This window comes from Camelus bactrianus, chromosome 9 (assembly GCF_048773025.1).
Source record: "Camelus bactrianus isolate YW-2024 breed Bactrian camel chromosome 9, ASM4877302v1, whole genome shotgun sequence".
NCBI classification, from domain to species: domain Eukaryota; kingdom Metazoa; phylum Chordata; class Mammalia; order Artiodactyla; family Camelidae; genus Camelus; species Camelus bactrianus.
In genome coordinates, this window is record NC_133547.1 from 25,568,692 (window position 1) to 25,581,516 (window position 12,825).

The 12,825-nt window shown below is 47.7% G+C and overlaps 1 protein-coding gene across 3 annotated transcripts in view; it reads left to right on the forward strand.

Annotated features, from left to right (window-relative positions):
* Positions 1 to 12,825, forward strand: part of LRRC8C (leucine rich repeat containing 8 VRAC subunit C) — a 68,515-nt gene that overhangs the window by 38,073 nt on the left and 17,617 nt on the right. The window lies entirely within an intron of this gene.

Consider the following 12,825-nt stretch of genomic DNA (forward strand, 5'->3'; position numbering starts at 1 on the left):
CTGAGGAGGAAGGCGGCGACCGGCTCATTAGAAACCTTAGTCTCGGTAGGTGGAGAAGTGAGCAGAAATGAAGAGCTGTGGGGTAGACGGGACCTTCAGGTAGATCAGCCAAGAGGAAGAGGAGCTGGGGAGAGGGAAACAGCTAGAAATGGTGCAGAGTAGAAATAAAGGCCTTTTTAACATTGATTTTAACACTAGTTAACACGTGGTGTTTCCTGTGTGTCAGGCCCTCTTCTGAGCACTTTGCACGTGTTTTAACCCATTTCATCCTCCTGTCAGCCCTAAGATGTCCCTGTCCTTAATATCTGACACCAGGCTGCCTTTTATTTGTAGACTGGAAATATTTTGCCCTCCTTCCCCCACCACCAAAAAAGAGGTTTGCCAGTGAGAAAATATAGCGTTTGAAAGACAGAAAGGACATAAATATATTCATAAATAAAAGAAATAGCTTTGAAGAACTCACTGTATACCAGGCACTATTCTAGGTGCCAAGCATTATCAATGCAGAAAGGGAGAAAGAAAGAAAGAAAGAAAGACAAATATCCCAGCCTTAGAATTTAAATTCTATGGGGGAAAAAATACTAGCAAAATAAGCAAAATCAGTTAGTAAATCATATATGCTAGACGGCGGTGAGGACAATGGAAAAGAAAAGAAAGCGTATGAGGCTGGTAGGAGGTCCCAGCAGGAGAGGTTGAGTCACGGTTCTCAAATCAGGTGATGGCCGCATTGGGGAGGTGACTTTTGATGAAGGCATTGAAGTTGGTGAGGGAGCAGGCCATGCAGGTGTCCAGGGAGGAGCCATCCAGGCAGAGGGAACAGCAGGAGCGAGAGACACAGCGAACAAAGCGCTCGCTCGACGCTCCCCTTCTCCAGGAGAGCTTGACGCCTGGCTTTCTCGACTTCCTCGCTCACTTTCCCTGGAGCCTGACGAAGGCCGAGTGTAACTGTGTCACTAGGCGCTGTTGCTTATGGCACAGATGCCTGCTGGTTGCCCAGCTGCGTCTGGGCTCGGGGAATGATCAACACCTGGCAGGTTGCCGCACCAGGGGGCTTCCGGACTGTGGTGACCCTTGGCACGTGGAAGATGTCTTTACAAAACAGAAACAGACCCACAAAACAAACTTATGGTTATCAAAGGGGAAAAGGAGGGGTAAATTTGGGATCTGGGAGTAACAGAAACCCACTGCTATGTATAAAATAGATAAACAACGGGGAACTGCTGGAGAACACAGGGCACTGTGCTCAGTGTCTTGTAAAGACCTATAATGGAGAAGAATCTGAGGCTATACACCTGAAACTAACACAATATTATAAATCAACTAGAGTTAAATACTCTTTTTGAAAAAGAACGACTAAGATTTTTAGGCCTGAGCAACTAGACACAGTTTGTTTTTGAGCATGTTAAGTTTGACATAGGTTGGCTGCACAGGTGCAGATGTCAAGTAGGCAGTTGGATGTAAGACCCAGGACCTCGGGGTAGGTGCGGAAGGGTCACCCTCAGGAGTGGGAGGCGATGGACCCAGTATCCAGGCGGGCTTGCCCTTGATGTGGGTGGAGGGGTCCCTTCCGCCTGGGTGGGAGTGATGGCTGCAGGCGCTCTTCATCAGGGGCCGGAGGGTCGCCGAGGGAGACGGGAGCGCGCGCATTCCAGCTTCCGTGAAGTGGGAGGGGACGCCCCTGCCGAGAGGGCGTGAGCTGCGGGAGGCAGCACCGCGGGGTCATCGAGGAGGAGCGCGGATGTGGGCGCGCAAGGCTGGGAAATGGTGGAAGGAGTGACGTGGCGGCGCCGGGCGGCCCTGCGTCCTCTCGCTTTACTGCTGAGCCACGGCACCGGCCTTGTCCCCGGCCCTGCTTGTCGGCAAGCCCAGGAACCGCGTCTCGCTTTGCTTGTTGCGTGGCGGGAGAGATGCAGGAATGCGATCACACCGACCGAGACCTCGCAGTCAGCTTGGAGCGGGGTGGGTGAGCGCGGGGGCGCGCCCACGAAAGCAGCTGCCACGTGTACCGTCTAGGGGATGTGTCTGCGGGGAGCTCAGGGGGGCTTCAAGCAGACGTGAAGCGTCTCTTCCCGAACCCGCGCCACACGTTCTTCGCAGAGCTCTGCCCCTGCGAGCCTCTCCTGCGCGGAAGCCCTCGTGCTTCCCACTTAGCAGCCCGCGCCCCGCCGCCGCCGCCGCCGCTGCTGGCTCCCAGTCGGTGCCGGCTCCTCGGATGCGTGACCTAAGCCGGCCCTTCACACACGGGCCCGCGTCGTCCTTGCAGCCTTTAAGGACACGGACACAGGGTGACCGGGCACATGAAGAGCGCAGCCCGAGACGCCAGCCCTCTGCAGTGTGAACCACCCCAAAGACAGGCTGCATCGGAGCGTGAAGGGCCCGGGCCCAGGCCGGGCTCAGTGCGGGGCGGGCAGGTTGGTTCGGCAAACGCCCCTGGGCACCGGCGGGACGGCGGGCGTGGTGGGCGGCGCCGAGAACCGAAGGAGAAACGCGCCGCCCTCGGAGCGCTGGCGCCTGCGGGCCACGGAGCGTGCGCCCCCGTTGCGCTGGCCTTCACGGCGTGGGCTGCGGAGACAGACGGTGAACACGGCGTTGTCAGCTCAGCTCCTGGAGCGAGGGGCTTGAGTGACACTGAGCTAATTCTCAAAGAGTGAATACAGAACCCCCCCCCCAAAGTATTTTTAAAAGAGGAGTGGAAGCAGCAGCAGAAGCAGAAGGTTCGGTGTGACCGCTTTACAAGCCCTAGCTGACGAGTCCTCGAGGCGCTTTCGGGGCGTCCTGCAGTGGGTGGGACGCTCCCACTGAAGCCAGGACGCCAATGGCGCTCCCACTGCACGACACCGCGGAGGGAAGCTGTGCTCGAGCCAGCATGTGTTTACTAGCTCCTGGAAGGAGCGTCTGGAGGTAGATCCGTCCCATCTTCCAGGTGAGAATCCTCTTCTGAGAGGTTAGGTGACTTGCCCCCAAGCCAGGAAGGATGCGGCAGGAGTGCAGATCACAGGTCGCCTCCCCAGCATGTGGCTTCCCCCTCCCCCCGCACCCTGCTATGGGATGTTATGGAACCATTACAGTTGTACAGGTTGTGGGCCAAATTTTGGCTTCTAAAACAGGATTTTAAGTATAAAAACAAGTGCAAAATGATTGAAAGAGAAAATAGTTATAAAGGAATTAATTCTCTGAATTACAGCTTAGATCTTCTAAAAGATTATTCACTATACACCTGCTATTAACAAACAACTTGCAACCTATCGTAAACTTTAAAGAAATAAGGTGTAAACTAATAAAGAAAGTAACCCCCCAGGATCCATACTGCACGTGGAAGTAGTGTCCTGAGGGGGAGAATTTAACTCTTATCTTAGCTCTGCTCTGATAATCCTCTGACACTGGCTTAATGACTGGTAACTTCAGAGACAGAAGGTTCTCTGTGAAGCTCAAAGTCTCTTCCCACTTCCAAGGTGATATTACAATAATCAAAATGTGTTTTTTGCGCCTTGATTTTCCCTTTGTAAAGTGACAGTGCAAGCATCCGTTCTGATCTTATTGACAAAACACGTTAACTCCTGGGGTTGGAAAACATGACGACGTGAAGTCTAGGCAGGGGCAGAGCACCCACTGGTGACAAAACAGTAGCCCCATGGCTTTTTGACTGTTTCATAAATGGCTTCTACCAATGGCAAATAACAGTTCATTCTCTCTTTATTCCTGGAAGGTTGTGTGCCTATAGGTTTAACATTATGTAGCTTTGAAAATCCTAGGGAAGAAAGAAGTTACTGGCTATCAGTGGCGTGTTGATTCTTTCTTGCCCTGATGTAAAAGGATTAAAATCAACACTTGCCTCACTCATCTGACAAATACTTACTCATTTCTGAGCAAGTAGCAGTTTTCAAGGCTGCCATGGCTTCAGACCGTGCATGAAGAGCACTCCCTAGATTGCATCAGTCCACGTGAGAAGCAAGGATCAGCTCACTGTAAACCAGGCGGGTGCGCGCATCCTATTTCTGTGCAGTCACACACCCTCAAGGGCCAGTAACATAAACACACAACCTTGGGCTGTAAACGGCACTATTCAAAAGCTCAACACACTTGATAAAATAGACGAAATCCTGAAAGGTCAACACACCACTTCCTGGAAAAACAAGATTGCTTTAGATCTCTGCTCTGTGACTCCAGGTTATCTTATTATGACCAAATCCAAAACAGCCCACAGTCGGGCCGTTACCAAATATAGAGTTAACAGTCAGAGACCAGAAACAGGAACTGGAAGATACAAGCCCCTGGAAGCCCTAGGGGACTGCGCTGTGACTGCTATGCAGGAAAGACATTTCCTGCTTTCTGAATTGGGGGGGAAGCCAAGAGAATGATTTCAAGGACTTGAAACCACCTACAGAAAAATCCTTGTGGATTAAGCCAGTCACCAGGAGCAAACTGGCCAGCAGGGTCACGCTGAAGAAGAGCCGGGGACATCTGAGCGTGTCGGTTGGAGTTGATCCTCACTTTTATTTTCGGTACATACTGAACCGCTTCTCTGCTTTAGAACCTTCAGCATCAGCTCCGTCAGCGTCAGACTCTGAACCACGGCAAAGGGCCTTCAGGTGAAAACGCCCCCAGGCAGTTCACCAGAAAGCCGGGCAGGAGAAGTGATAACCTCTAGGTGACTTCAGAGCAGTTCCTTTTGGTAATGTGCCTGAATTCTTGCTTCCACTGCCCTCCCACAATTCCCTGTTCCGTTCCTCCTGGGATTTCTGGTAGATCTTTTTCTTTTGCCAAGTCTGAATTTACAGATGGAGAGTCAGAAACTCTTACTCAGATTAGCTCTTGTTTAAGGTGAAATCCAGAATCGTGATGAAACTGCAGTTAGCACCAATGGGTAGACTTCAAATGAAGACCTCAGCTAAGATGTGTTTCATAAGGTTTCTGCGTACCCACAACATTGCACCAATCTGCTTCAGTCTTTGGGGAATGTTAGACAAAAATCACTCGATGGTGAAATGATCGTAAAGAGCAATCTTCCTCATCTCGGGCTCCGTGCGAGAAACACTGTCTCAAACTCCCCGTCACACACAGTAACAGAAGTTCGGCTTAGTTAGGACCTCCTTGTTACTGTGGTTTTATTCAGACTGATACCTTTTTTCTTCCCTAGAGCTTTATTTCTTGTCATCTATCACCTTGACAATTAAGTGTGCAGTAAATTCCTGGCCACAAGAGTGATGTGTAAGTGCCTTGCACCTCACTCTCGGGCTGAACACAGGGCATGAATCTAAGTGCTTTTCTTAGATCATCTGATGCCACCCAGTGCCACTCAGTGAACGGGGAACAGCTCCTTTTATATCACTGTTCTGGGCTGTGACGACCACGTTGCCTGTTGATTATTTAGTAATACCTCTTTTCACTCAAATAACAAAGCACTGACAGCGTATTGGGTGTTTTTTCTATGTGAAGCAAATGAGATTCACCACCTGCCTTGTCTGTAGGGTTCATTCCTGTGTCCCCAGAATAAAGACAGTAGCGGTCATGTGTGAATGCTCACCAGAGCAGCCACGATCCGTCGTGGATTGTGTGTGCGTTGTAAATCACCAGAATCAGTAAAGGTCTCCATGAAGTGGATTTACCGTGACATGGAGGGGGATCCTCCTGTCCTTCTAGTCAGGGCCCTCCCTTTGGGACCCTCCCCCATCCTCTCACCCTGTCAGGCAAACAGATCCACTGGGTTCCGTTCCAAGTCCCCTCTGTCCCACTTCACCGAGAACGCTGACAACATCTGGATCCTCTCAGCCTCGCAGGGCCCTGGGGTCAGGATCAGGCAAACGCTGGGGCTACATTGTAACTGCAAAGCTAGTAAGTGTCTAGGTTTGGGGTCTGGAGCCTTCTGTTTAATGTAAATAATGAGTCTGTTCCTTCTTCCCCTGTGCTACTGTTTTCCTTTGTAAAACCCTGCACTTTTGTTATGTTTATTTTATAATTGCTATTGTTTTGGAACATCTAGGCTTTGTATAGTTTTTTAAAAATCTAGTCTTATTGTTTTGTATTTACTTTTTAAAATATGAAATACTCCCAACTAGAAAGATACATACCAAGTAAAACATTTAACAAAAAATAAAGTACTGCCCAAAACAGCAACAAAAGCTATCAAGTGTCTAGGAACTGAGCTAATCAAGAATGCACAAGAACTTCATACAAAAACTTCACACATCTAGCAAATGACATGTAAGGCACTATGAATAAATGGAAAGACACGGTCTTTGGATGGCACACACATACAAAGATGTTCGGTCCTCACACATTATTTTGTAAGCTCAAAGCAACATTAAGAAAATTCTAGTTAGAATTTGTTTTGAGAAACTTGGTGAACATAGACCAAAATTTACATGAAGAGTGCTCACTTACGGTGCTGGAGGGGAACAGAATGGTGTAAGGTGATAAAGGGAAAGAAAAAGAGGGAGGAGGAGGAGAGGGTGGCAGGAAGGGAAGGGGCTTTGCAGGAACTGATAATATACTGTGCATCGAGGACATGGGTAATTCAGCCCTCTGCCCCGAGGGTCCCCTCTCCCACCACACAGTCACCTTGACTACGTGAACTGACTTCTTCAGATTTCCTTTATAAAATACAAGTCAGAAGCTCCATCGAATTCGCATCCCTTTTCCAATTGTGAATTTCTAAATCTCTGTGCAAATATTCTAGTTTCTTTCACAAGCAGGAAATTTCTTAACTCTAAATTGCACAAGTGGGTGAATAATTAGCTCTAAGATTTATCATCCCTTTGTTTCAAAAACAACAATCTAGTTGGAAGAATAACCTCTAAGTGTTAGGAACATAATCTTCTCAAGGCCAGGCCTCGTCTACAGGGTTCATTCCCAGAACGAAAGCCGGCAGCACTCGTGTACAGGCTCACCAGAGTTCGCTCTGCAGCATGAAGGGGTGAGTGAGTGAGGAAGAGTGGATGAGACGTCCTTGCCATGTGCTAATACACAGTGAGCATTTAATGGCCTTGGAAAGGGACTGAGACTTCTGAATTACAGAGATACTAGACTTATTTCTGGGTATTTACAGTGTAACTTAAGAGATTGTGACCAGTAGAAGAAAGAGACCAAAAGCCTTTATGTGAGTCCTGGTTGAGGTACATGTAGCCTGAGGTGGGAAGACCGAGGGGACATGAAGACGGACCACAGACACTCGAAGGGCCGCCGTGGGGAACGTGTGAATGACTTCAGCTGATTCCACGTGCCCTGCAACACCAAGTAGAACCAACAGCAGAAGTTCTAGGAAGGAGGATTTTGGCTCAATACAAACCCAAACTTTCAAAAAGTTAAGAACTTTCTGAAAGTGTCATGTTAGGTAGTGAGTTCCCTGTTACTGGAGGTGCCCGTCCAGAGAGTGAATGGCCTGGTGGAGGGGAGGCTGCAGGGGGAGTCCACGTGTCCTGAGAACCATGTGCTTTTGTTCTTTACATAGAATAAATAGTTCCAGGCAGAGGGGCTAGGCAGTGATAAAAATGACAAGGCCCTGCCAAAAACATAAACATATCCATTTAAAATGCAACGTCAGTAGAAAACAAACGATGCTCACCAAAGGGGAAAGGACGGGGAGGGATAAATTAGGGTCTGGGACTCACAGACACATGTTACTATATATAAAATAGGTAAACAACAAGGACCCACTGTACAGCACAGGGAACTATATTCAATTCCTTGTAATAACATATAATGGAAAAGAATATGAAAAGGAAAAATAATACATGTACGTATAGTGTACCTGAATTGCCTTGCTGTACACCTGAAACTAACACTGTGAATCCACTACACTTCAATAATAAAACTAAAAATAAATAAATAAATAAAATCCAATGTCAGATGTAAGGGCTTTGTGAAAAAAGCAGTGTAAGGAGAGGGGGGCAGCGGTCCTGCTTTAAATAGTGTGGTCGGGGAAGTCCTCTCTGAAAAAGTGACACTGGAGCAGAAGTAACGGAACTGCGAGAGGGAGGGGTCCGTGGCTCTCCCGAGGAAGAACATTCCAGGCAAAGGGAACTCAGGAGGCCAGGGTGGCGGGTACAGAGAGGGCAAGGGGAGCGTGGCCTCTTGCAGGTTTTCTTGCTGGAATCCACTTTATAAGGTTTAACATCAGTATTGACCTAAATTGAGCATCACCAAAAATGTCAGGCATCTGAGATTTAAGCTTCAGACTTGTCAGTTAGGACAAAGAATTTAATCCTGCAGTGTCTGCAGCCCGGGACCTTATGAACTACCAAAGCAAGCAGTGTTAACCCTTTGCTGACACAGCCGGCCACAGTGTGTGGAAGAAAACGTTACTGGTATATCTCATTGCCCATTACAGACTTCAGGTGCTCAAAGGCAGGGTTGGTGTCTGATACATCCTGGCACCCACCTCGGCGTCTTAAACATAACACTTGAGAAATGTGTGTTGAGTGAGTGCATCGCTGTGCTTCCGCAGCTCTAAGAACTGTCTCAGTGATGAAAGCAATTACACAAACGTGCAGTTTAAACCTGCACCGTAAACTGGAGGGGAGCTTCGTGTGCGATAATTAACGACAGGTGATAAAAATCGGATCTCCCTGCAAAAAGTAGCAAATGGTCTTTTCTTAGTAGCACTGGGGATGAAGTGCAGCCTCTGCAGAGCGGGACCGAACGCGGGGAGCACCCTCTGCAGGGTGATTCACGTAAACCCAGGGCCAGGGAAAGGAGCCAGGCCCTTATGTTTGAGCAACAGTCTTGAAAGAAGAAATCCTTTGAGGATGTATTGCACAAATGTGCTAACACTAGATCAACAATTCCTGAGTTGTGTTAGGTGCCCACAAGTGTTGGAAAACTACAGCCAAAATTTGTATAGAAAAAAAATCATGCTCTTACAACAAAGAAACTGAAGAAACTGTAGACATGGCGGCACATCATAGAGAATCATTTCAGTGAGACTAACGGAGTATACTTTACAGAACTGAGAATTCGTCACATTTTGGCCATAGGTGGCTGTTTTATAATAAAGCTGACGGCCGTGGTGAAAACCAGGCTTTTGTTACACGAGTGATTGCCCTTTGCAGTGGGTGCTGTGTGGAGAGGTATCCTGCTGGCGCCGTGCAGTGAGTGTGCGACACTGTGAGTGTTGCCCAGGTTCCACAGCGGTGCTCGCCCTTGCTCTTGTACCTGTGGGATGGATTCTGTGAGCGGCCCTGAGAGTCTCCGCACCTCGTGCTGTTTTGTGGGAAAATGGTTTCCTCATTCTAAACGACCAGTTTTTAAATGGACTTTTGAGGTCTGGCTTACATTGATTAACTGTTTAGTATACTTCAGTCTTTCAGGCTTTGTTTTTTAATTTACTTAAAATTTAGTGGTTTCTGAGTGGTGGTGGTATTTTCATGGTGTTGGTTTTTGCTGATCTAAGAAGATTATTGTCCTGCACTAGTGAGATTTCTTTTAAAAAATAAAAATGACAAATTCAGAATTGGAAAAGAATTTAGAGGTGACACACTGGACGTTCTCGTCCAATATGGAATCTCTTTTATAGCATCCTTGTTAACACCTAGATTAACACCTAGTTTCTTTCTGAGTATATTTGGTGAAAGGGAGAAATGTCCTGTTTAATGAAGTTTTTGCTGAGAAACTGCAAATACATCAGTGCATATTTGCTGCATGTTGACTCGGTTCCCAGCACTGTGTTCGGTATTATGGGGGATACAAAGTAATTTAAGGCTCCGTCTCTGCCCCAGAGAAGCTTAGGGAGCATTTGGAGAGACAAACGGCTCATTGGTTCGGCCGTCGCACCAGGGCGTTCAGCTTGTGTGTTTCTGGCACTGCTGTGTTCTGGCAGCACAAAACTTGGTCTTGGCCCTGAAGATGTTTAGACGGTTGCAAAGATGGGCATTTACATGCATCCTTCTAAAACACAAGGTAATTGCTTTGTGTGTGTGTGGGTGGGTGTGCCTGTCTGTTCGTGCTGCAGTGGCTGTGAGAGGGGAAGAGCAGCTAGTGTACCTGGGAAAGCAAGGTTCTTGATATTGTGTGTGGGATGCTTTAAATTGTATTCCTATGGGGGAAAGTGTCGTGGTTGTTACAGAGAGTAAGACTTGTGAGGCAAAGTAAAACGTATTAAACGTCTGCTTGGAGGTGTCTAGCAAACAAGGACTTCCAGCTTTCTAGAGGCAACGGCACTTCCTGTTTCTGAGAATAAGGGAATAAAGGCCTTTGAACGTACACTTGCCTTTTCATCATGTAATAGCAAGTTCAAAGCTTTCGCCTTCCTAAGCAGCAAACTATGCTGCCTGGCAATATTAGGGTCGGCTGTTTTAAAATGGAGCCAGCATCTCCCTGCTCAAGGTCTATTAGTCCTAAGAGCTGGTGAGAATCTTTGCACTGATACCTAAAGCTGAGGCTGTGTCACCTTAAGCTCAAGTATGTTAGCTTATGTTTGGGGATGTTGATGTTGACTTTGTAGATGTGGGTGCTGGATACTGGACTCAGAAGTGCCTACTGCATGCTGAGATGATGTGGTACGGATGTCCCCATCTGGATCTCCTTTGTGCACCTCATTGTACTGCATCTGATTTTATGTTTTTAGAAATTCTGCAATATCAGCCAAAAGTCTTTCGTCTAACAAATAAGCTACGAACTACGTCATCATTTTACCTTGTAAGGAACCTCATCTGCTCACTGGACACACAAAACCTGGGTTGATTTTTATCATTTCAGCTAGGTCAAGTAAATTAAAACAAGTTCAATCTTTCCCCAAAACTTCAAGCAGAAAACATGGGCTCTTCCATGTGATTTGGGGGTAAAAACACATGGCCTTTCTGAGCCAGTTTTATTAAATGAGCAATATTGGCATCATTCCCATTTCCCAGATTTAAAAATGATGATGATAAAGTAGAAATTTGTTATTTTTAGTCTCTTTAACTATAGTGTGTAAATGCCTTCTCTTCTGGGGCATTTCCACGTGTCATAGATGTTGAGGCTCTGGCAAACAGATGGAGAAGGATCTACGATCAAGGACCAGATGCCCAGTGCTTCCCCCACAACTGTCTGCTTCCCTCTCCCAGAGGGCTCCGTGGTAGCCATGCAGACAGGGGACCAGACCAGGCAAAAGAGTGTGTGATGCAGGCTCAGCTCTGGCCCCACGCCTCCCTGTCACCCTCCTGGTGAGCTGGTCCAGAACTCAGAGAAGTCACGGGGACTTCCTTGGCCAAGCGCTGGGGACCTACCCGTGTAACCTGGACCAGAAGGCGGCGCGAGGGGCACAAGGACCCTTCTCACCTCTGTCCTTGCACTGTAATCTCTGCCTGCTCAGAGCAGGCAAAGGGGAGCCCAGGCAAGAGAGAGACGGGGTGGGGAGGGTGGGGAGGGTGGGGAGGGGTGGGGAGGAGGAGACTGACTTTGACTCCCCCTACAGCCAAGAGGAGAGCATCTGTGAGCGGTCCTCCGCAGGTCTTCCTGGGGCATAATCTGCTCCCGAGAGGCAGCTCCAGGCCCAGCCTGTCAAGTCAGCTTCAAGGAGGAAGAAGACCTCAAAGCGAGGACTCCCAGGAGAAGCTCTGAGGGAGACTCCACGCAAACTAATGCCAAGCGGAGCCTCTGCCTGACCTCTGAACCTTAACCCCTATGAGCACCAAGGTTCAACACTTCTCCTTTAATGTTACCATCTCTTCAAGCCCTCTTTCTCCGAGACAGAAGTCAGGAGGAACAGAGAAGAGTCTTGAGTTCTGCTCAGAGATCGGCCATCTGGATGAGTCAGAAAAAAGAAAAAAAAATCCGTAACTGAAATCACCTTGTATGGTGAAGATCTGTCTGCCTGGAACGCGCAGAACCAAGGTAGCGGTGCTGCTGGCGTCCAGGTGGCTTAACTTCCTAAAAGCATCGCACCTGGAGGAAGTGCTCCCGCCGTCCCACACCCCTGGGGGGCTAAGAGCTGTCCTGACTCCGCACCCCCGCCGGCCTCTGCGGACGCGACAGTGAGGCGCAGCTGCTCTGTCTCGCGCCTGGACCACAGCCGGCAGCTACAGCACTCACTTGCTGAAGACTGTAGCGAATTATTCTCTGATTATTACAGTAAACTTCTAAAATAAACAATCACTTTTTAAAAGATTCTTTTAGTACTTTTCTCTTTGTTTATCTGGACGATTCCCGTGTTAGAATTCTGTATCCTTGTGCTGCTTGCGCACTGGCGTACAGTCCAGAGGACGTTTCTCTTTGGACTCTCCCGATTTCTGTCGTCTTACCCTGCTCACAGATTTATCAGTGTGCTGCAAGGTGTCCAGAGATACGTCAGTTGAGTGTAGAACTGAGATTCCAGTCCCTGGGGGTTGCTTCAGAAAGAGCTTTTTCTTCCTTATTTCAAGAGCATAATTATAAATATTTCAAATTTTTTAAGCAACTAAAGCAAATTGTCTTGGTTGTGAATGATGAACAGAATATCCGTAATGTTTAGCCATAGTTTTTACATATGCACTGAATTTTTTCATGTCGTTTTGACTTTGAAATAGATGCTTCCCACTTAAGTCTTAAACTGCCATGGATGAGATAACTCATTAGTCCACTTGGCTTATGGAAAAATGCCGTAAGCAAAGTGAAAACAGTTTGGAATCTCATCCGTGCCCTCGTTTTTGGAAATTTTTTCTTAACTCCTTTTGTGTCCTGGAGACGCTTTCCTCAAAAGAAAACACAGTGTAGATACAACTAAGATACAGGAGACAAGGAATGAATGCATCCTTGATGGCTGGAAAGTCTCAGGCTAACCAAAGGTCAAAAAAAAATGAACGTTTGTGAATGTGTGTACGGTCATCCTTGCCCTCGGAAAGTCAAGAGACTGCATCTTCACAGCGGTAGGAG